The sequence below is a fragment of the Panthera pardus genome, unplaced genomic scaffold, assembly GCF_024362965.1.
Source record: "Panthera pardus isolate Hobbes unplaced genomic scaffold, ASM2436296v1 HiC_scaffold_12, whole genome shotgun sequence".
Lineage (NCBI taxonomy): Eukaryota > Metazoa > Chordata > Mammalia > Carnivora > Felidae > Panthera > Panthera pardus.
This window is the reverse complement of record NW_026526677.1, coordinates 45,829,757-45,852,733: the sequence shown is the minus strand read 5'-3', so window position 1 is coordinate 45,852,733 and position 22,977 is coordinate 45,829,757. Positions and strand designations below refer to the sequence as shown.

At 45.4% G+C, this 22,977-nt stretch overlaps 1 long non-coding RNA gene across 1 annotated transcript; it reads right to left on the bottom strand.

The window, feature by feature from the left end:
• Positions 1-1,240: 1,240 nt before the first annotated feature.
• On the bottom strand, positions 1,241-14,569 carry LOC109271158 (uncharacterized). Its single transcript, XR_002081847.2, has 3 exons — positions 14,387-14,569; positions 7,123-7,215; positions 1,241-3,567 (listed from the first exon to the last, which is right to left on the bottom strand). It is a non-coding gene; the product is annotated as an uncharacterized LOC109271158 (long non-coding RNA).
• Between the last annotated feature and the right edge of the window lie 8,408 nt (positions 14,570-22,977).

Here is a 22,977-nt window from a genome sequence, read left to right as displayed (position 1 = left end):
TGCCTGTGTCAAATCTTTGTCAAAGGGCTGCAAAGTGTAAGGAAATGTAATTTTCTCTACATTTCTTTTGCCTTTGTTCTTCTCATCCAAAGGATGAGTGAGATCTGGCATAGGAATCTAAGGCTGGATAACCTGGTAATGCTTGATTTACATGCCACCTTGGCTGGGCCATGGATGCCCAGATATTTGGTCAAATTTTATTCTGGCTGTTTCGATGAGAGTGTTTCTAAATGAGATCAATATTTAAATAGGTGGACCTTGAGAAAAGCAAATTTCTCTCCCTAATGGGGTTGGACCTCGTTTAACTAGTTGAAGGCCAGAGTACAACAAAAAGATCGGCCTCCCCCAAGCAAGAGAGAAGACTCCAGCAGCCTGCTTCAGACTTCATCTGCAACATCATCTCTTCCTGGTTCTACAGGGGACAGCTTTCAGACTAGAATTGCAACATCAACTCCCTAGGATCCCCAGCCTGCCAACCCACCCTGCGGATATTGGACTTGCCAGCCTCTGTAATTGCCAATACCTTATAATAGATCTGTTTCTCTCTCTATACACATCCTATTGATTCTGGTCTTTAGAGCCAAACCGTGGGAGAGAGTCACAGAACTTGAGATCTGGAAAAAATCCTTTAGATCTCCCTCATTAGAACAATAGAAGAAGGGAGGGCCGCTTGGGTGGCTCAGTCGGTTAAGTGTCTGTCTCTTGGTTTCAGTTCAGGTTTGTGGGTTCGAGCCCTGACAGCGTCAGTGCAGAGCCTGCTTGGGATTCTCTCTCTCCCCTTCTCTCTCTGCCCCTCCCCCACTCACCCTCTCTGTCACTCTCAAAATAAATAAACTTAGAAAAAGAAACGTTAAAAAAAAAAAAAAACCAGTAGAAGGGAAATAAGACCATGTCTTAGAGACTTCCAGTGGCTTGTGAAGACAGTAAACAGATGTGGCCTAGCTGCTGGCTTGGAACTCCCTTTCCAATCTCTTTTTTGCTGTCCCTTTGACTCACACACAGGATGCAGGTGGGGTTGGTGAGGGGACAGAGCTCTCCTGTGTGTTTCCCAAATACATTCTCTGCTTTCCTTCTCCAAACATGGCATATATTGGTGTTGGCTCCAAACAGCCAGTGGTGGCCGCCACGGCACATGGCCATCCTGCGATGCCAAGCACCTCACAGGTAGGTTGTGCCCAAGAGCAGGCCAGGAGCCAAGTCGGGCAAGCAAGGAGGTCCCTTCTTCTCAGCCTAACCAGCATTGACGGCTTCCTCCCCTGGCGTGATTTTAGGATTTCCCATTCTCCTCCCTACTGCATTTCCTGCTTAAAATAACTTTTTTTCCCAAGTCACTTTGGCTGCTCTCTGATTCAGGCAAAACTAGAGAGGCAAAGAAAAATAAAAACCGGTCAGTTATTTTGGCCCATAGGTCACGCTACAGAGACACCAAAAAATTACCTAATCCTGAACCTCACCCACTCTGCCCCTATCACAGCCCTAAATGTTTGAATGTTTTGCTTGCATTGTTCAAAGACCGGCTTCGTCAAGTTCAAATTTATACCTTCTTGATGGGAAGGACAGGTGTAGGCAAGCATTATGGCTCTTGTATGTGGACCACTCCAGACAAAAGTATGAGACATCTCTGCATTGCCCATTGCTTATCTCCACCTATGTTTCAAACCTACTGGTCTTCCCAGCTGCAAATTTTTTGCTCCAGTCAAACCGGTCTCTTGATTGTTCCCTAAACTTGCCTTGTGTTTTGCAACTGGAAACCTTTGCCCCCACCACCTGCCCCCATGGGATGTCTTCCCCACCTCTTTCGACCTAGCCAAATCAGATTCATTTCACCCTTATTCAACGCCAACGGCAGGTCGGCATTGGGCCAGCACCTACACACGTGTTATCTCATCCTGCAAGGTCCAGCAGAAATTCTTCTTATCTGTGAAGCTTTCTGGGACTCTCCCAACTGGAAGTGACCATTTCCTCCTTTCTCTCATGCTTATTTTCTGTACTACTCGTTTGACACTTAATGCGTCGTAGAACTTTATAAACATTCACTCATTCATTTTATTTAAACAAGTACTCAGTGAATGACTATTATGTTCCTGAAACCGTGGTAGGTGCTGGAGGTACAAAGATGAAGAAGACACCCTCAGTTGTCTTCATGAGACTCAGTCTAGTGGTGAAAACCGGCACATGAGGAGACAGTTGTCATACGATATGGCGGATGCGGGTCCAAGAAGGTTTCCTATGTCATCTCTGTCCCGGTTCAGTCTTGATGAATGAGTAGAAGTTGTTCAGGCGAAGGTGGGGAGAAAGAATGTTTTTAAGAAGGACAGAAGGACATGGGCCCAGAGCTGGGGAACAGCAGAGTGCGTAGAAGGAGATTGTAAGCAGCCCCCTCTTGCCGGGGCATAGAATGTTGCTGAAGCACAGAATGTGCAAGACATAATGGGAGAGTCTGGAATACCAGGCTTAGAAGCTTGGATTCATCCTGGGGGTTGTGGTGTGCCATCGAGGGTTTTAAGAAAGGGATCGACCCAAAATTGGCAGTTCAAGATCACTCTGACTACAATGTGAAGAATGGAGAGATTTGAGGGAGGGAGCTGTAAAAAGGCTGTGGTGAGAACCTAGGCAAGAAATAAGAGGGCAGTGATATCTGCCCCAGGAATAAGGATGCTAGATTTGAGAAATATACAAGATGTGAGATATATCAAAGTCAGAGCTTTGAAGGGCTTCACAACTACAAGTGTAGAATATAAATATAATGCAATGTAGGGAATCCATTATGGAGATTGCAAAAGTGTTGTCACGGGAGACAACTGTCTGTTGTCAGGCTGAGACTGTCTTAAAAATATAAAACAGCTCATAGATTCGTCATTCTTATAACCTGGATATTTGTATGCATCACATCTCTTCTCCTAGACTGTAGGCTCCTTGAGGGCAGGGGCCCTGAAGACGCTAAAGCACATCTAGCTCTTGTGACAAGCCAAAGCCTCTGCTCTCCCTGTTCGAAGGAGGTAGATTGCATCCTGGGGAACCACGTTGCACAGCAGGCAGACCAAGAGTTTCTGCAGCAGGGGCAAGGCAGGGAAGAAGAACCAAGACATGTTTCTAACAAACCATGAGGGGGATAGCCATATCACAGCTGGAGCCAGGCAAGGCCAAGTCCACATCTTTATTCTGCCACCAGCTGAGTTGTGTGATCTTGGGCAAGTAAAATTCTCTTAGCCTCACCTCTTTTATCTATTAAATGAGAATAATATTACCCGCCTCCCCAGGTCAATTTCAGTACTATGTGAAATAATCAGTGGAGACCTTCAGGCACGTACCTGGTACTGAGGGAGCACTCATTGTTATAGGCATAGGTGTCAAAGTGTCGGTGTCTTTTCTTTGTTCCCCTCACTGCTCTACAGGAACTCTGAAGGCAGAGACTATGTCTTACTCATGGTTTACTCCCATTTTCTACCACAGTGCCTGGCACACAGTAGATGTTCAACGAGTTCATTGAATAAATTTGTATTATACTTAACAGTGTTATCTCAGAGCCCGGCCAAGGGCTGTTATTCCAGATTCACAGCTTACCCCCTGAAAGAGCAAAGCCAGGATACAAATTTGACTAAGATCAAAGGGGCAGAGATTATTCTAATACAAAGTAGAGCATTAGGTTCTCTGAAGCTTGATCCTGTTCTTCCTTTCTTTTCCTCCTCTCCTCTTCCTGTCTCGTTCCATTCTACATCTTGGTCCAAGGCCATCTCATTTGCTCACATGACTTAGATCTATATGTTGATGACTTTCCAAATGTATGTCTCCAGCCCTGACCTCTCTTCTGAAGTCAAGATCAATAGATCCAACTGCCTCCTTGACATCTCCACCGGCAATTTCATATCTAAAATTGAACCTCAGACATTCCACCTAAACCTGCTCTTCTTCCAGCATGGTGCTTCTCATTGGGTGGCACCATTATCCACCCAGATGCCCAAACTCTTCATCTGGGACCTGCAACACCTCCTTCTCCCTCAGCCTCCACATCCAATAAAGTGCCAGACCTTCAAAGTCTATCTAGGCCCTCTCCTCTGCTCACAATCCCTATATTCAACACCATCATTCACACAGAGAGGGTACAACTCCTCTTGTTGGCCATTCTTGCCAAAACCTGCTTCTTGCTTCTGTTTTTAGACTGGGGCCAGAGGAATATTTAGAATTACATATCAGACCACATTATGTACTTGTGTAAAAGCCTTTAAAGGCTTCCATTACACTTGGGAAATTTCTCAAAATGCTTACCACACGTGACTTGACAGTGCTTCATGACTGGACGTCCTACTGTACCCCTCCCTCCCTCTGCTTCCTCGCCGGCCTCCCTTCAGTTTTGCAAACACCCCATCCTTCTCCAGCCATGAGGGTTTCAAATCTACTGTTTTTCATGGAAGGCTCCTACCCGTCCTACTCACTTGGGTCACTGACAATTCCATCTGCTCAGTTTAAATATTCATTCCTCAGCAGGGCCTTTCTCCTTCAAGCACACATCACAGTTCTTCCATAACCCTCTTATTCCCTTACAGCACTTAACACAATTTACAAATATACTCATTTGTGTGTTTGACATCCATCCCCTCAGCCCCACCCATGTGCACGCTTCTCCCGTGTTACCCATCGCCTTGTCTCTGGAGCCCAGCACAGAGGGCTTGGTGCACAGAACATGGTAGGTTTTTGTTGAATGAATGTGGTAAAGGCTGTGAGAAGCAGGCCAGCCAGGGGTTGGGATTGTGCAGTGGAGGCAGGAGGACCTCTGAATGGTGGTGCAGAGAAGGCTTCCAGGAAGGTAAGGATTTGGAGGAAGGTTTGAAAAATGGGTGGGATGGAACCATCCAGGGTGAGTGAGAATAAAGGAGCCAGTGGAGGAGCTTTCCATGTGGATAGACAACCTGGTAGGAGAAACCCCAGGGGGTTGTGAGAAATGGCGGGTAACCAGGATGTCTGAAATATAGGGCTTGGGACAGGAGGTAGACTGGAAAGGGTGTGCAGAGAGCTGGCTTAAATCTCCAGGAGGTGCTGATGGGTGGCCAACAGGCGTCTCCTGGACCAGATGGCCCTTCTCTTTCTGGAGGGATTGTTCACAAACACTTGTGTCCCTTCATGAGCTTTCAGGAAGGAGTTAGGGCCTAATACGGTTCAGCCCCTGCCGCTCCCTGCCCCACCCCAGCCCCAGGCATCTGGTTTGTAGGTTTGGGCCAAACCCTATTTGCAGTGGAAATGGAATGTTGCTTATTTTATGATGTTAACTGTTTCATCTAGTTCCACATTAGAAAACTTGGGACTCTGGACAATTTATAGGAAAAAAAAATTAGGACAGAATTCAAACAATTCTTCCACAGGCATTTGACTCGTGTTCGAATCATGTCCAGGTGTGAACCCTCTTGACTCAAAGTTGAGGCCTCTAGAAAAATTCGTCCAGCTACACACATGACTTTCTGAGCTTGCTGAAAACACATGCATGGCTCCTCTATCCAATGGATTAAGGTTTAATTATTTTTTTAATCTTTATTTTTGAAAGAGAGAGAGAGAGAGAGAGAACGAGTGGAGGAAGGGCAGAGACAGAGGGAGACACAGAATCTAAAACCGGCTCCAGTCTCTAAGCTGTCAGGACAAAGCCCGACACGGGGCTCGAACTCACAAACCGAGAGATCATGACCTGAGCCGAAGTCGGACGCTTAACCGACTGAGCCACCCAGGTGCCCCTGGATTACTGTTTTAAAGGGACATTTATTGTTTTACCACTTACCCTGTTAGGTGCTTTCCATGTGTTACCTCATTTAGTCCCCACCCTCATGCCATCAGAGAAGCACTCAGATTTATCTTGTAGATAAGGAAACCAAGCTCAGAAGGATTAAGTAACTTGCCCCACATCACACAGCTTGTAGGCGTGAAGGCTGCATTTGAATGGAAGTCTGTCTGGCCTACCTCCTGTGCTCTCAGCTGGTAAGCTCTGTGGCTCTCCAAACGCAGGGCATAGTGACTGGGTTTGGGGGAACCATAAGGATTGCTTTTTAAGGAACTTTTTTTTACTTTAAAATAATTACAGACTCACAAGAAAGTTGCACAAAATGTGCACTTGCATAGCTGTAGTACAATATCAAAAACGGGGGAGTGACAGCTTAATCCAGAGTTGTGAGTTTGAAATTCAGATTTCACTAATTTTACCAGCCAGGTTATTTTTTAAGTGGCGTGAAGCTTTCAAGGGTAAAACCAAACCAACAAACAAAACCTGCACACTTTATGAAAGGTCCTTTTGAACTCCTTCTGCCCTGGGCCCTTGAACTCTCACTGATGTCCTAGGCTTCCTGAAACAGCAGATCTGAGGAGGGGAGGAATCAATACACAGAGAGATCCATTTCTGCCATCATGGGCTCCAAGGAAATGCTATATTGCCATGGGACCTCACTGAATCCATGCTGCTTTAACAGGAGAGGGCTTCCAGCAGGGGAACCCAGAGGGACCTGGTCAGACTGCCTGAGTCTGGTTGTTTGGAGGCCTCTAAAACCCTTGGGGCTACCTAAGACCTGGCTCAGCCAAAATGTCTCTTTGCTCCCATTGTCTGTCTCCTGGCAGCTGATGATAAGTGATAAGCATGGGAGATAAAACAGGTTTGGGGCTGTGAACCTGCCTGAATCACTGGCAGCCAACCAGGCCATTTTTATCTGGAAAAACTCCCCCCAGGACAGCCCAAATGAGTGTTTGGGAACCTGACTCAGGGAACAATGGCGGGAAATGGAGGCCCAAGCTTGGGCGTTAGGGCCCTGCCACCCACACTCCCCTTGCACTGTTATTCCTGGCGAAAACAGAGATTTGCTTTCATTCAGACAGACTCTGTGGGAAGAGGTGCAAATGAGGTTTTAAAATTAAAAGGAAGTAGTATAATGACAAGGGAAGTGATAGGAGATTGTTTTCCAAGCTTCAGAGATTTCATTATAAATGATTCTGAGAACTCCCTCCCCGGGTATATAATGACAGCCGTACTAGTTACTATGGTAGCTCCTTGCCCACCAGGCCAGATGTCGAAGCCACGTCGGGGGTTAATTTCCTTGCCACACGGTTTCATTTAAGAATTTGAGAGACCCCAGAACAAAGGAGAAGTCAGACCTTACTGATGCAGAAGACGGTCATCCTTCTTGGTGTGGCCATAGGGCGATTGGGTTCTGGCCCCAGGTAAATCTGGTTTACTCATCTTTAACCCTGTGGAGGAGGCCATCCAGTTAGACTGACATGCACCAATGTTGCTAGAGATGACTGCTGTACCAAATGCTCAAAATCTCTCCGTTATGGTTGTGTTGCCCCCAAATTCGCATGTTGGAGTCCTAAATTCAGTGCCTTAGAATGCGACTTTATTTGGAAATCATTGTGGATATAATTAGTTAAGGTGAGTAGAGGAGAGGAGGGTGGACCCTAATCCAGTACAACTGGAGTCCTCATAAAGAGGGGAATTTTGGACACACACACACACACACACACACACACAGAATACCATGTGAAGATAAAGGCAGAGACGGGGTGATGCTTCTCAAGGAAAGCTGAAGACGGCCAGCAAACCATCAGAAGCTGAAGAAAGGCATGGAACAGATTCTCCCTCAGAACCCCTAGAAGGCAACTGCTCTGCCAAACCCCTGCCCTCAGACTTCTAGCCTCCAGAACTAGGAGACCATAAATTTCAGTCCTCGAAGCCATCCAATTCCCACTACTTTGTTAAAACAGCCCTAGCAAACCAATAACACTCTCTCAAGAATTTTGTTTTAGAAACTTGCTCAGAATTGATTTCAAGGTCACTGGCTCATGCTGTGTGAAGTCCACCTGCCTTCCACTTTCAATATTGGAGTGGATCTTGCCATATTTATTTTCCCAACACTTCTGTTCTCAATAACACCTATAAGCAAAAACAAAGCAAATACCCCAAAAATGTTTGCTGGTGATTATGCTTAAATTAGAGCCAGTCAGCTCTTTCTGAAAACTAAAAACAAAAACCAGAACTAAAACCTAGATGTACGCCATTCAGGAGATATTTCCTGCTGGTTCTTAGTCCAAACGGGTGAGGAAACACTAATGGTGGAAAAGTACCACTGTGTTCTCAGCAGGCACATCACACCTGCATTGGGCATAAACAGCTCCTTTCCCCTGGTTCTCGGATGCACAGAGAAGGGAGAGGCTCTCTACAGACCCAGGGGAATAACTTGCTGGCAGAAAGATGACCTAAGGAAATGACAGAAGCTGCATAAACATGATCCACAGCCCTGGTGGTGGTGGGGAGTCCTTTCACTGCAACCATCCCAACAGTGCCCTTCAGCAGAGACAACCAGGACCTGGGCTCCAGCAGGCCCTAGAAGGAATCCCTGTGACCAGAGGTCACTGGGACACATATCCCTATAGCCATGGGGTCCTGGCACTTGTGGCCCAGCTCCAAACCTTACTTGCTCTGGAGTGCTGGCTAGACATAGATCAGTTAATCTGGAAGACACCACTTGGAACCCCTAGGACTTCCTGTTCTGTTTTGAGATCCTCTTGGGGCCTCCTCTTGGAGTGTAGGTCCGACTTGGGCAGTTGGCTACACGGGTGAACAGAAGGGAGAACAGACTTCTCCTTCCTCCTGTTTCCCCGTGTTCCCTCATGCCTGACACACAGCCTTGCTTGGCCTTTGCAAGGTCCTCTGCTTTCCCACCTAAATGTGAATGGTTTTGTTACAGGTGGGACAACAGAGAGGCATGCAGGTGTGGGGAGTGGGAGAGGGGGTTCTGCCAGCAGGCTGGGTCTCTACATTCCTCCCAGTGGGACTGGGTTTAAAAGATCAGAGCTGTGCCCTTTGAGGAAACAGCCAGAACTCTCCTCCCCTTAAGTGGGAAACCTCTGGTCCTCACCACAGCTGCTCTGACCTGGCTTGTCTCCAGCCTCCCTCTCAGATGACCCATTCTCTGAAGGGTGCCTGGGGCAAAAGATAGGGAGACCCCCAGGGAGTGCCTGAATGGTCCAGCACCACCCAGATGCTCACCCAACTGGAGAACTGACCTCCGTAAATGGCACCACCCCTTTTGGCCATGGATTCACTCATTAATCCAACAGGGTCCACCTTGGAGGCTTTCCAGAATCCCTTTTCTGTCTAGCTTCCCACCCTTTCACCTCCTCCATAGTCACCTTAGTCTTCTCACCTCTCTTTCCCTGCCTGGCCCCACCTCTATCCCCAGAAGGTATAGGTCTCATCCACAGGTGCCTGGGCACCCCAGCAAGAGGCTTAAGTCTTCCAGACTCTGCAGCATACGACATCAACACAAACCTTTCCCTGGCTACTGGTGACTGCCCTTCCTAACTCAGCTCAGATGTTTTTAGGCCAACAAAATCTGTTTGTTTAAACTGTCATACAGGAAAACCCAGGCAGAGGTGAGAAGGGAGGAAAACCCTGTCCTGCCACAGAAGCAGAGCAGCAAAGAAATCCCAGCCCAGCTGCACACCCTGAAGCAGCGACCAGAACTAGGCACTCGGCAGGCACACTGGCCCTGGCCTCACGGCTGCAGCTCAACCTTCCCAGCAGGGCACACAACGGGTTAAGGAACTACATTTCGACAAGTACTGTGGCCTGAAACTCAAGCTCCCAAGGTCTCTTTCAGAGTCCAGGGCCAGGGAAGTGTCTATTGTCAACAAATGCCACCACCGGACCAATAGCAGGCCAGAGTGTGGTTCTGAGATAGGGGCCTCTGCATGTCACCAGGCAACGGGCACAAAGAAGGCTGGATCAACCAACCGCCCAGCAGACGGTGACAGTGCCCCACAGCCCCCATGCACCTCCTGCTCCAGCAAAGCCAGGTGGGAGAGCCACTCAGTCCCAGAGTCCCCCAAGATCACATTACCATCAGTCTCATGATTTGGGGGGAAAGGAGATGGTGTAGAAAAGGCTTTATTTGGACACTCTAGTACAATTTGGTTTATTAAGAGCTGGGCTGATGGCAAAGGAGAAGATTTTCAAGTGAAAAGGAAGTAAATGTTGCTGCAAACCATAGCAAGGCTCATACACCTTTCCTTTGCTCCCTTCCTACAAGTCAGGAGATGGCCACAACCCTAGGATCCCTCACCCAGACCTCCTGGCTTTCCCTGGGGAATGCTGGGTGGGATGCTTGTGACACATTTACTAAATTAGGCTAGAGGAGAATGTAAGGTGAAACCTAAGAATGTTTGTTTCTCATTCCTACAAAGTACACTCCCTTCCTGTCACAGAGCCAGAGCGGGTCCAGCCATCACCCAGGCAAAGCCTTCTGATCTCCAACGAATGGAGACTTGAAGAAACATTTTTATTTCATCACATACATCTTCATTCAACATTTAGAGCAAAAGAGGGCCTCAGCTAGGTGCTGGGGATGCAAAGATGAGCTGGTCATGTTTCCCACGTGGTCTGACCTTCCCCAAAGGTTCACCATCTTACCCACCCTATATGCTGAAGACTCAGATCTATCCTCCCAGCCCAGCCCATACCCCTCCTCTCCTAAGCACCAACCCAATATATCAAGTAGTTTTCTAGACACTTCCTTGTGGTTTTCCACAGGGCCCCACGCTCAAGGCTTCATCTCTCTACCACCAAACCGGTTTTACCACATGAACTCTTTGCATTAGTGAATGATACCACCCCTCCATGGGGTTGAAATGTGCCCCCCTGAAATTCAAATATTGAAGCCCTAATCTCCAGTACCTCATAATGTGACCTTATTTAGAAATAGGGTTGTTAGAGATGTAACTAATTAAGATGAGGTCGTACTGAAGTAGAGTGGGTCTATTCCAATATGACTGGTGTCCTTATAAAAAGGGGAAATTTGGATACACACACAGGAAGACACCATGAGAACAGACCTAGGGAACAGACAACCATCTATAAGCCAAGGAACACCAACGGCTACCAGAAGCCAGGAAAGAGGACTGAAACAGATCCTTCCACAGAGCCTTCAGAAGGTACATGGCACAGCCAACTCTTTGATTTCAGACTTCCAACCTCCAGAATTGTGAGACAATAAATGTCTGTTGTTCTAAGCCATCCCATTTGTGGTACTTTATGACAGTAGCCCTAGGAAACGAACACTACCTCCATTAAATATTGTCCAAGAAAGGAGCCTGGAGGGACGCCAGGGTGGCATGGTTGGTTGAGCATCCAACTCTTGATTTCAGCTCAGGTCATGATCCCAGGTTCAATCTCCATGCTGAGCATTGAGCCTGCTTGAGATTCTTTCTCTCTCTCCCTTTGCCCCTCTCCCCAACTCTCTCTCTCTCTCTCATTCTCTCATTCTCTCTTCTCTCTTGGAAGAAAGAAAGAAAAAGAAAGAAGAAAGAAAGAAAGAAAGAAAGAAAGAAAGAAAGAAAGAAAAGAAAAGAAAGAAATGAGAGAAAGAAAGAAAGAAAGAAAGAAAGAAAGAAAGAAAGAAAGAAAAAAGAAAGGAGCCTGGAAGCTTTCATTGTGTCCTCCCCTCCATCAACACTTCCACTCTCCACCTGTAACCAACAATAAACCACTAAACATTGCCCATTACACCTGCAGGACACCTTGCCACCAGCCCACTTGTCTTCATTCCTGCTGTCCTCACCTTGGAGCAGGCTGCCATTATTTCAACAAAATCCTTCCTAACTGCTGCCCCTGCCTCCAATACCACCTCCTGCCTAGCTCTTCCTCAAATTCCAGCTGGAGTCATATTTCAATGTGCAAAGAGGAGATGCCTCTTCCCTCCTTAAAAGATGTCCCCCCTTGCTATTAGGATGGAGTTTTCTTCCCCTACAGGGCTCAAGAGGTAATGGGTAATGTGACCCCTGGTTCCCTCCCTGTCCCCATCTCTTGCCAGTCTCTTTCCAGTAGAGTCCTCCAGCAGTCCCAAGCTTTTTTCTCTTCCTTAAATGCACCAGGTTCTATCTGGCCACCAACACTTACATATGCTGTTCCCTCTGTCTAGAACCCATTTCCCCACCCTCTTCATCCACAGGCCTTTACTTAAATTGTATTGTAATTGCCTCTTTTTCTATTAGTGTCCCACCTCGTTGGTAAGCTCCTAGAATGGAGTAATTCCATCTATTTTTTTCATGGGTATATCTACAGTGTCTGGCATGGTGCCTGGGACATAGTAGGTGCCCACCAATCATTTGCTAATTGGCCAACTGGTAGACAAAAATGCAACTCCTATCCACGATGAGCTCAGTCCAGAGGGAAGACAATAGTGTGGACAAAGAAGCTCAGTAACACAGAAATAAGACCCGCCTTTGACTCAGCCTGAGGAAATCAGGGACATTTCACACAGGCAATAACATTTAAGTTGGGCCTTTAAAAATGAGTAGGAATTGGCCAGAATGGAGAGGGAGCAGGGTAGGAAACTCATTTTAGGCAAAGAAGATGCCAAGGGCATGCTTAGGAAATTGTGAGAATATTTTGTGTGCCTAGAACATGATTCAGCAGATATGGGCTGGGGGCAATGGACTATGAATCTTTCAAGGAACTTATTTTTGCATGTAAACCTCAACTTTTCTTAGACATGAAAGAGCAAAAAGTAAGTTTGTGATCCCTTTTTACAGTCAAGGAAGGGGATCTAAGTCCAGAAGCGCTGTTCCCTGAAAATCCTAATTCTGTTTGTTCCTGGATGTAAAACGTTTACCTCTTCAGAGCTCTGGCTAAATATTACATTTCTTTTTTTTTTTTTTAATGTTTATTTATTTTTGAGACAGAGAGAGACAGAGCATGAACGGGGGAGGGGCAGAGAGAGAAGGAGACACAGAATCAGAAGCAGGCTCCAGGCTCTGAGCCATCAGCCCAGAGCCCGATGCGGGGCTCGAACTCACGGACCGTGAGATCGTGACCTGAGCCGAAGTCGGACGCTTAACCGACTGAGCCACCCAGGCGCCCCTAAATATTACATTTCTGCTGAAGCTGAGCATCCGGATAAAAACAGCTGGGACCACAACTGCATCCACTTTCCCCTACCCCAACACCCTTCAAACTCCTGACTATTCTCAAAAGAACACAGGTTGAGTGAGTAAATGTCTAACTCCTCCAAATGTCCTGGGGGATGGAGGGGAGGGGAGGCTTTCTGGGGATACCCTTTATCATTCTGAAATCTCTCTGGCTCTAATCTAATTTCAGTTCCTCTTGTTAGTCTTTTCATATATAAAGAATAATCTGTCTATATCCCCTGCATAAAATCATTTCCTATACTTGAAAGCAAGAATTAAACCACCCTTTGCCTTCTCTTCTCCAAAGAAAACAAATTTGCTTCCTTAACTGTTTTCTTGCAGAATCTATCGTCTCTTTGCCAACCTTAACTCTTTAACATCATTTTAATATTTCCCTCTCTCTCTCTCTTTCTCTCTCTCTCTCGGAACCAATGTATGGACCAGAACAGGAGAGAAATCATAGAGCCAAGATAGTTTTTCTTAAGATAGATGGGTGACCTGGCATAGCAAGAAAAAGAGTCCCTTCTGCACAGGAATATCTGCATGGTCCAACACAGTTCAAGTTCAACCCAGGGAAACATATGTCTGCTGTTGCACATAGCGTGAAGCCTGAGAAGGTGTGCACGGGATAAAGGAAGCCTGCTACCATGCCACCACCCATGGATCTATAGCCTGGAGCCAGCGCTGTGGTCAGAACATGGACAGGTGAGTCTGAGCACAGGCACACACACAGCTCAAGCCCAAGGGTCAGCAGTGGCCCAGCAGTGGCCCAGAGCTACGAAGTCATTTTTTGTGGTACAGGAGTGAGACATCATAATCAGCATGTTAGTACTGTTCAGGCAGCTCAATCTCATGTGAAAGAAATACCATGCCAGCCAGCAGAAGTAATTGGATTGCCAAGCCGCTTCCCAGGGAAAAGGAAAAGGGATATCTGGTTGACCTCATGGATGGGGTAGAGGGTCAGAGATATTCCCCAAAGGAAGAAATAAGGACAAAGCCCACTCAGATCCCATCTGGAATCAGGGCGACCCACCTGGACAGCACTGCTGGCTCTGCCTGGTTCCCAAACACTAGAAAGGCACTTAAAACACTTTAGGAAAGTCACTCTAAAGTGTGTGTGTGTGTGTGTGTGTGTGTGTGTGTGTGTGTTGACGCATGGAGGTCCAAAGGTGTGAGGCCTGGGCAAGGGCTTCTTTTTATCAGAGTCTAAGAAAAGTACAGGCTTGAATTCAGGTTGGAGTGACTTCAAATCACTCATCCTGACCATTATAAAATATTGGGAACCATACAAATCATAGCTTTCTATGACAAAGCTAACATGTCAAGCTTTAGAGAATAGAGAGGAAGATGTGGGTATACCTGCTGCATTGTCCCCTTCCTCCTTGTCCTGTCAAATGTTCTATTCCTGCCCCCCATCTGCTCTCGTCAACCTCACCTTCCCAGTAGGTCCTACCTCCGTCATCCTTCTGCCCTTCCTCCTTCACTTTGCTGTGTGTGAGACGGTCCCATAACTCGGAAGCCAGGCACAAAGCGCTTCACTTTCTGGTCGCATAGGGCTGGAGTGGAGGGTGCATAGGGCAGGATTTGTTGAGCAAGCCAGAGTCAGGCAGAGACTAACTCTAGGGCAGGGCAGGGCAGGACCTAGAAGAACAAATTGAAGATTAGGGTTATTTATGTGTCCATTTCCAGCCCTAGGCAGTGACTACTTCCCAGGAGGGACCTGCCTGCTAGTCTATCGTCTTGCATCCCTTGTGCCTTGAACAATGCCTGTCACCATGTTTGTGATAAATGAGAGGATAAAAAGATGAAGGGCCAAAGGGCCCTGCCTTTGCCTGTTGAGATTGGCTCAGGACTTGGGGCAGGCTCGACTCTGTAGGTAGAGCCATGGGCAGATCCAGCTATAAGGAATGGAGAAAACCATAAAAGGAGGTGGACCTGAGATTAAATGTCCCTTCTCTCACACCCCAGAGGCATTTCAATGTGGTTCCACTTCCTCAATGGTTGTGGCTCAATGCTGTCCTCATGCGACCACCCTAACCCCACAATAGCAGTGCTGTCCAGGGGCACCCCTCCCTCCCATCAGAGTCACAGGAAACCCTAGGCTTCCCTTTGAACCACATCGCTGCCACAGCAAGCCACATCAGAGTTGTGAAATGTCCAGTGGGTCACTCTTACGTTACAAACAGTCCCCAAGCAAGCCCCCCACTAGCAATTGTCAGCTCGTGTCCTGTGCTGAACCACCTGGGAGATCTATCAGTTGCTGTTTGCAGTCACCCAAGCACCCCAGTTTCAAATAATTAACTGCTCCCTCGGAATGCTTACCTTTGCAAAATACCGCATGCTCACCTGAGCATAAAGAGGCTCCTGATAAGACTATCAAAATTGCCTTTGAATGCTGCATAATTTATGGTTAGGTTCATACCCTTCACTAAGCTCTAGGTGACAGCCTGGCATGCAATTAACAAAACAAAACAAAACCTGGCCTCTGAACTGTTAAAAAGCCTGTCCAATAGTCCTGTCTCACAGATGGTGACTCTCGGTGCCTCCCAGCTGAGAGTAGTCGTGTGGAAGGGAGTATCACTGGAGAGGAGGCCCTGGAAACATGAAGGCAGCTGCTGCCGGCTGTGTTGGGAAAACAAGCTTTGAAACTCAGGGCTGGGATGGGCTAGCGGGGATCAGATATAGCTAGGTGAGGGGGATGGCTAATGCCTTGCTCCCTGAAGCCTGTTTCTCCTGGTTACATGACTCCTACTGTCGCTCTGCCCCCTCTCAAACCCACCCCAGCTCAGGGGAGCCAGCAGGCAGAACTCTGGACAAACTGGCCACAGAGCATCCCCCGATAGTAGGGGGATGCTCATCTGGCCCATGAGCAGCATTACCTTTTTATCAACATTCCAAATGGAATTTTAACACTCCTAGCACCTGCCACATCCCTCAAGGATTCCTTTCACGCATAGAAACCTCTGTATGCCACCTCTCTCGCCTCATGGTAATAAGACTCCTTTGAAATAACATTAATAATAACAGCTAATATTAATCATGCCCTTAATACGTGTCAGAAACTGTAGTAAGTTGAAACTATATTCAGAAACTGCACTAGGGGTGCCTGGCTGGCTCAGTTGGTGGAGAGTGCGACTTTAAAAAAAAAAAATTTTTTTTAATGTTTATTTATTTTTGAAAGAGAGAGACAGAGCGCTAGTGGGGAAGGGGCAGAGAGAGAGAGAGAGAGAGAGAGGCATGGAATTTGAAGCAGCCTCCAGGCTCTGAGCTGTTAGCACAGAGCATGATGCAGGGCCTGAACTCATGAACTGTGAGATCACGACCTGAGCCAAAGTGGACGCTTAACCAGTTGAGCCACCCAGGCGCCCTGAGAGTGAGACTCTTGATCTCAGGTTGGGAGTTCGAGTCCCACTTTGGTGTAGAGATTATTTAGAATCTTACAAAAAAGAAACTACAGTAAATATTTCTATAATTGTAACAGTGTATGATTAGTCCTATTGTGGGTACTTTATACACATTATTACTCACTCAATCTTTCACAATAAGTCTGTAAATTAAAAAGAAAGCATCCGGGGATGCCTGGGTGGCTCAGTTGGTTAAACATCCAATTCATCTCAGGTCATGATCTCACGGTCTGTGGGTTCGAGCCCCACATTGCGCTCTGTGCTGACAGCTCAGAGCCTGGAGCCTGCTTCAGATTCTGTCTCCCTCTCACTCTCTGCCCCTCCCCTGCTCATGCTCTCTCTCTCTCTCTCTTTCAGAATGAATAAACATTAAAAAAAAAGAAAGAAAGCATTCATTCTTTTACCATTAAATACGACGTTATTTGTGAGTTATTCATAGATATCCTTCATTAGGTTGCCTTCTATTCCTAATTTAAGTGTTTCTATCATGGAGAGGTACCGAATCTGTAAAATGCTTTTTCTGTATCTATTGATATTTTGTCATTTATTCTATTGGTATTGTACGAAATTAATTGATTTTCAGATGTTAAAACAATCTTATATGCCTGGGATGAGGTTGGTCATGGTATATTGTCCTTTTTTTATGCTGCTACATTTGGTTTGCTGGTATTTTAGTGACAGTTGGTCCTTTTGTTCTTCTTTTTGCTTCTTGTATGTGACCTGTCTATTTTTCCCTGTGCAATGTGTCCTCATCATCAAAATGGTAAGAATCCAAAGACTGAGAAGGTAGCTGGATCAAGAAGCCAGCCAGCTTGACAATTGTCTGGAGCGCCCCCTATAGGAGGTCTTGGAATAAGTACGAAACCTAACTGTTAACTCAAGATTTCTACAAACCACTTATTATATCAGCGGTTCTCAAATTGTAATGTGCAAAAGAATCACCTGCAGTGCTTATTAAAACACAGAGTCTTGGGGCACCTGGGTGGCTCAGTCGGTTAAGCGGCCGACTTCAGCTCAGGTCATGATTTCGTGGTCCGTGAGTTCAAGCCCTGCGTCGGGCTCTGTGCTGACAGCTCAGAGCCTGGAGCCTGTTTCAGATTCTGTGTCTCCCTCTCTCTGACCCTCCCCCGTTCATGCTCTGTCTCTCTCTGTCTCAAAAACAAATAAACGTTAAAAAAAAAAAACCCCAAAGAGTCTTGGGTCCAACCTTCAGCCTGATTCAGTGAGTCTGGGGAAAGGCTCATGATTTGCATTTCTAACAAATTCACAAGTGATGCTGATGCTGATGGTTCATTATACTTTAAGTAGAACTTTTTTTATATGACTGGCTAATTGTAAGTTGCTCAGTCTCACTCTGAAATTCGCAGAATCTTACAAAGGAAATAACCCCCCCCCCCCCACGCCTTGAAGCAAAGAGAGGATCCATTATCCTGATCTTCATTTCTAATTTAAAAACAAAAATTTTTTTTTAATGTTTGTTTATTTTTGAGAGAGAGACAGAGTGTGAGCCAGGGAGGGGCAGAGGGAGAGGGAGACACAGAATCCAAAGCAGGCTCCAGTCTCCGAGCTTTCTGCACAGAGCCGGATGCCAGGCTGGAACTCATGAACCATGAGATCATAATCTGAACTGAAGTCGGACACTCAACCGACGGAGCCACCCAGATGCCCCTTGATCTTCATTTCTAAATACCATTCTCTGATCCAAGGAAGCAAGGACCCTTGAGAAATAGCTAACTCTAGGGCTGGGACAAAAAAATACAAAATGAGCCTGGAGGATCTTATAATGTAGAGAAAGTAAGGAAATAAAAAGAACAAAAGGATGGAACATATCAAAAGAATGAAAAAAATATCCATGAGTTCATCCTGATATAAATAAGTGAATGAACAAATAGGGAAGAGAGATGAACTTCCTTACAGAAGAATCTAAATAATATATGTAAATATTCTCCCTTCCAGGAGGTGAAACTTAATTCTCATCCCCTTGAGTATGGGCTAGATTTACCAACTTCCAAAGAAGTGGGTAAAAAGTAACTTGATGGTGGAGGAACATGGCAGATACCACGTTGACCAAGTGATCTAGGTCAACATCACCAGTGATAAGTCATCTCTGTAGCATGTGCCCCAATAAGATGCCATGAGAAGGGTACCTTACCTCTGTGATACTCCCCCCAAGTCCCATAACCCCAGTTTGATCATGAGCAAACATCAGATAAACTCAAACTGAAGACACAAACTGGGGGAAAAAACACAAATTATGTAGTTGCTGGAGGACTTGTTTCCAGAATATGTAAAGAATTTTCAAAACTCAGTAAGAAGGAAACAATCTGGATAGTTGGAGACATATTAGGGGTTACCTGGGAACAAGAAGATGGGGGTAGTGGAGAGGGGCAGAAGGGGGCAATTCCTCAGGGGTGCAAGAAAACTTTGGGGACGATGGCTATAGTCACTATCTGGCTTGTAGTGATGCAGTGATCACAGGTGCATATATATGTCAAAACAAACTAACCAGACAGTACATTTTCAATATGTGCATCCTGAATACTCTCAATGACTTTTCCTTATCTTTTCCTAATTTTCCAGAGGATACAGGGGTGAGGGATCTTGTCTCACCGGGGAGAGCCAATACATACCCTTTCCCTACGAATCACGTTCCTGGGAAGGCAAGGCAGCCAGCATTTATTGTGTAGTTATTATGTTCCTGGAACTTTCACACAGTAAACTCAGTGAATCCTTGGAGCAATCCTGAGAGGAAGACAGTAATAATGCCGCATTCCAGATTACAAAGATGAGCCTCAGGCAGTTAGGTAACATGGCTTATTATACAGCTAGTCAATAATGACAGAGGAATTGAAAAATAGTTTATTCAAAACCCAGGGGCAGGAAGGGGAATTTGTGTAACTATATTATCATAAATTACTTCCATCTCTGTTGAGTAACCTAATGCCATCCAGTTATGACTGAAACAAAAAACTCAAATAAATTAAAATAAAATATTGTTTATTAAATATATAGCAATGCTTTATATTGACAATAAGGAGGATCTTTTTTTCATAGTATCTGTATTGCATTTTTATTGAAAATCTGTTTTCTCTATTTCCACCCCATTAAATGAATATGGATAAATATTAAAGCAAATAAGACCTGACTGGGGCAGCCACATGACTCCATCTGGCCTCGGCTCTGGGTCAGATTGTGGTTTAGAAGGAAGGGGCAAAGCAAACCACTAAGGGAGCTTTTGTTATACATGGTAGCCCTGTTCTAGGTGATGCCTCTGCCCGCCTGGTTTTCTGAAATCTCCCCTCTGGATTCTCCAGTCTGGTGTCCACTCTGTGGGATAGCCATTACTTCCAGAATCACTGATGCCCACATTTCCTAAACCACAGCTGGGACTGTGGCACCCAGGGACGTTGCGCTGGACCCTGGACTGTCTGGGCAGCATTCTACGGGTTGCTGGCATGCATGAGCTTCGCACCTCCCACATCACAGACTTCTCTCCTTGTGTCTCCTCTGTCACAATCTCAGCTGGACTCCCAGCCTCCAGGCAGAGTGATCTTTCTGAAATGCAAATCTGATCATGCCATTTTCCCACTGCCAGCCCTTCACTGATGCCTCGTCACCCACAGGCTAATGCCTGAGCTCTCTGTTTATACAAAGCATCTTCATGATCTGCCTCAGCCTATTATTGTAGCTTTACTTCCTGTCCACCTCACCACCCCACATGCCAACCAACCCCCGTTCCAAGAACAAGCCCCATTTCCTCTCCCTCTGCCAGGAAGACTCTCTCTCTCTCTCTCTCTCTCTGCAAGCTCCTACTCAACCTCCATGTTGAGCATATAACTCAGAGGTCACCTTCTCCAAAGTGACCTCCCTGACTCTTCAGGAGTTTCCTTTTTTATACTCACCAAGCACTTTGTTTCCATCCGCCTATAGCCCCAAGCAAAGCTCTCTCTGTTTCCATATCTGGATCTTCCTATAGACTGAACTCCTCAAGATGGAAACTGTTGGGTACATCTTTGTGTAACCACGGTGCCAGCTGTCTCTTCGTCTTACAGTTCCAGAGTCCACATGTGTTGTCTGTGTTTACCCCAAGGCCACCTGGGTGCCCAGTTCAATAGCTCTAGACCTCTGATCCATCCAGGAGCAATGCAGACTTTGTGGGAGCAGTGAAGAGTGACTCACAGGGCACACCCCACCACAAACAACTGAAAACTGCTCATCAGTTGTCTTCCCATGGAATTCTTTCCTTGGACAAGCTACAACCAGGGGCTTTTCTCTCTTCCCCTCCTCCAAAGAGTACCTGTTGCCTTGGCTCTTCTCTGTTTTTATATGCATGTATATAAATGTTGCTATCCATGAGACTTGATCTTAAAAATGCAAACAGAACAGGGGCCCCTGGGTGGCTCAGTTGGTTAAGCGTCTGACTCTTGATTTCGGCTCAGGTCATGACCTCGTGGTTTGTGAGTTCAAGCCCTGCGCGGGGGCTCTGTGCTGACAGCCCAGAGCCTGCTTGGGATTCTCTCTCTGCCCTTCCTCCACTCGTGCTCTCACTGTCTCTCAAGAATAAACACATAAACTTTAAAAAATGCAAACAGAACATAAGACTGTAAAAAAAAAAAAAAATTAAAGTACCATATCTCTTTTAGACCCACTTCCCAGAAATGACTGGTCTGAAGTTTTCATAACTAACTTCTCATACTTAGATCTTTATTTCGTGATTTATCCATCCGAGACAGTATCTGTTGACTCCTCAGGATGAATATGGTGAAATTAGTACACATACTACCCCTCCCACTTACCTTCTCTGTTCCCTTTTCTCTTTTTTGATCTTCATGATAGCCTTAATTTGAGTTCTCCAGATGATTATCATTAAACAACATACTTACACCTCTATATCTTGATCTATCAAATTTATATGTACTTATGCACTAGCTCTTTAATAAATGCACCTACACAGCCACCTACTTCTATTTTTGTCAACCAACCACATTTCAACATGTCAAGATGGTCATAATATTTGTATGTTGTACAAGAACTATAATGCAGTTTGCTTGGTCTAATGGGTTGATTTTTAAAATAGAAAACCAATAAATAGCATTCAAATAGTATGACTACGTAACTATTATTTGCTATAGAATCGTGTGGTGTGGCTGGGTTATTAAGGAAATGGAACAGACAATGGTCTGTGACTGACCCGTGAACGCCTGTGGTCGTGGGAACTCTTTTGATTGTACATCTTAATCACCTTTTAGAGTGACAGTAATTGGTCTCTTCAAGCTTCCTTCTTCCTCTTAGGTCATGTGCCAGGAAGTTACCCTTTCCCTCTGAATCCTTGGATTTACTGCCACAGGGTTGAGTCTCCCCCTTTTCCGTTTTCTTTTTTTTTTTTTTTTTTTTTATTCAGTTTTCTTAAGGGTTTAGCTATTTCAGGGAATCAGCTTTATGTTTATTTAAATGTTTAAATAAATGTTACATCTAATTAAACCTTAACAAATCAGGGGCGCCAGAATGGCTCAGTCAGTTAAGCATTCGACACTTGGTTTGGGCTCAGGTCATGATCTCACTGCTTGTGAGATTGAGCCCCGAGTTGGGCTCTGCACTGACCAGCCTGGAGCCTGCTTAGAATTCTCTCTCTCCCTCTCTCTCTCTGCCCCTCCCCTGCCTCAGAATAAATAAGTGAACTTTAAAAAGTAAATTTTAACAAATCAATAAATTAAATTTTAATAAACTCATTGAATTAAATTTAAATTTTGTTTTTATAAATCTCCTCTTCCTAATTTCCTGTTTTTGTTTTTGTTATTTCATTAGTTCCTTAAGACAAGACCTTAGTTCTCTTACTTTTTAGTCTTTCTGCTCCAATTGCAAGAGGATGACAGGCCATAAATTTTCCTCTGAGGACAGCCTTTGCTGGGTCATTGGTTTTTATTGTTCTTTAGCAATAATCATCTCCCTTTTGATTTCCTCGTTGAGCCCAAAACTATCTAGGTATATACTTCTTAATTCCTTTTTTTAATTAAAAAAATTGTTAATGCTTATTTATTTTTGAGAGAGAGAGATAGACAGAACATGAGTCTGGGAGGGGCAGAGAGAGAGGGAGACACAGAATCCGAAGCAGGCTCCAGGCTCCGAGCTGTCAGCACAGAGCCCGATGCAGGGCTCAAACTCATGGACCACGAGATCATGACCTGACCCAAAGTCAGACGCTTAACCGACTGAGCCACCCAGGCGCCCCTACTTCTTAATTCTTAAATAAAGTCTTGTTGGGTTTTTTTTTTTTTTAACCTTCTTTACTGACTTATTTTTCAAGTCATATTATGATCAGAAATTTTGCCTGGTTATATATCAGTTATACCACGATTTAAAAAAAAAAAGAATAGAAAAGAAATGTTGCCTGTAAAATTGCTACTAAAAAAATACGTATTTAAAACAAATTTTCTTTTTGTCTCGGCAAGGGACATCTGTTTGCTAAAAGTAAATATAACCTTTAGTGAATAAGGGAGAAAAACAGCTTTCATTGTTCCTAGTACCGGGCTTAATAACTAGTAAGTGACAATTTTAGGGCTCTGTCAGGCAAGCAACACAGATGGAGCTAATGCTCTGCTCAGAGAGTGTGATGGCAGCTCCATCCAATGTTGGTTGTTAG